This window comes from Octodon degus, unplaced genomic scaffold (assembly GCF_000260255.1).
Source record: "Octodon degus isolate 3935 unplaced genomic scaffold, OctDeg1.0 scaffold00076, whole genome shotgun sequence".
In the NCBI taxonomy this organism is placed as follows: domain Eukaryota; kingdom Metazoa; phylum Chordata; class Mammalia; order Rodentia; family Octodontidae; genus Octodon; species Octodon degus.
This window is the reverse complement of record NW_004524652.1, coordinates 11,037,705-11,038,872: the sequence shown is the minus strand read 5'-3', so window position 1 is coordinate 11,038,872 and position 1,168 is coordinate 11,037,705. Positions and strand designations below refer to the sequence as shown.

Sequence of the window (1,168 nt, the reverse complement as noted above, 5' to 3'; positions counted from 1 at the left end):
GATAGATATATAGTTACATTCTCTTAATGAATAGAATGATTTGTTCTAATGGTGTTTGTAAATAGGCTATCAAGTCCGCATCTTGTACAGCAATTAACCACTAAGAAGAATGTATGCAGTGTGTTAATTGAAACTGACCTACCGATTTGATTTGAAACTGTCTCATTGCTTTATCAATAAAATTATGGCAAAAAAAAAAAGGAAAAGAAAACTGGCATTGGGCTGGGGAGATGGCTCAGTAGGATAAGCGCTTGCCTGGCAAATGCAAGGATCTGAGTTCAATCTCCGGTTAAAAAAAAAAAAAAAAAAAAAAAACCTGGCATCCCATCTCTTTAAAACATCTGTAATTTGAATTCTAGTGCTTATTATTCATTGCTTTCGTCATGCTGATGTTTGGTTACCAAACCTCAGTTTTCCTTCACAATGTCTTCTGCTTTTTAAAAATCATATGTGTGCACAGAGAGGCTGCTGATTTCAGGGCTGTGCATTTTCAGGCTTGTTATCATAGGGTCGACCCATATGATTGTCCCTGTGGCTTTTCAGGTGGCCCTGAAGTTCGAGTTTGTGATTGCTTCACTCCTGCACTATAACTTTCAGTGGGAGGTGAAAGTTTTTCAGAGAACCGAACTGTGGAAAAATGACCTTTCCTTAACTTGAAGCTTAAAACCTGAAGGTCTGGACCAAAAAAGAGGAGGATAAGCTTTGAACTCCAGATCACAAACATGGTGAGAGATTGATAACTCCAAGGGTGGCTTCACTGAAGAGAAAGCAATTTTAAGTTTTTTAAATCTTGTAAGATCGCATAAAAGTTAATTTTCATTCAAAATTAATAAAGTTACACAGATGTATGCATAGCAGAAAAAAATAAAATAAACTTGGCTAGAATGAAATTCCTGGCATCTCCAAGGAGTCAACCTACTTACGACACCCAAACATTGAAGTAGCATCTTTGAACTCGCTACTGGTATTTGCTGGATGGCCACCAGTTCTGAGAAAAATAGCTAGACCTCAAGGAAGACAGATATTAAGTCAACAGTATGCTATTGGAGATTTGCCACGCTGCAACATCTCTTACAGGGACTCTTACACGGAACTTTCAACTTTATTAGATCATTGTGAACTTAGGCAAATCTAGAGGCTGTGACAAGGTTTAGGATGAGAATGTATG

The 1,168-nt window shown here is 37.6% G+C and overlaps 1 pseudogene; it reads left to right on the top strand.

Annotated features, from left to right (window-relative positions):
* Window positions 1-657, top strand: part of LOC101589039 — a 4,600-nt pseudogene extending 3,943 nt beyond the window's left edge.
* Window positions 658-1,168: the final 511 nt, after the last annotated feature.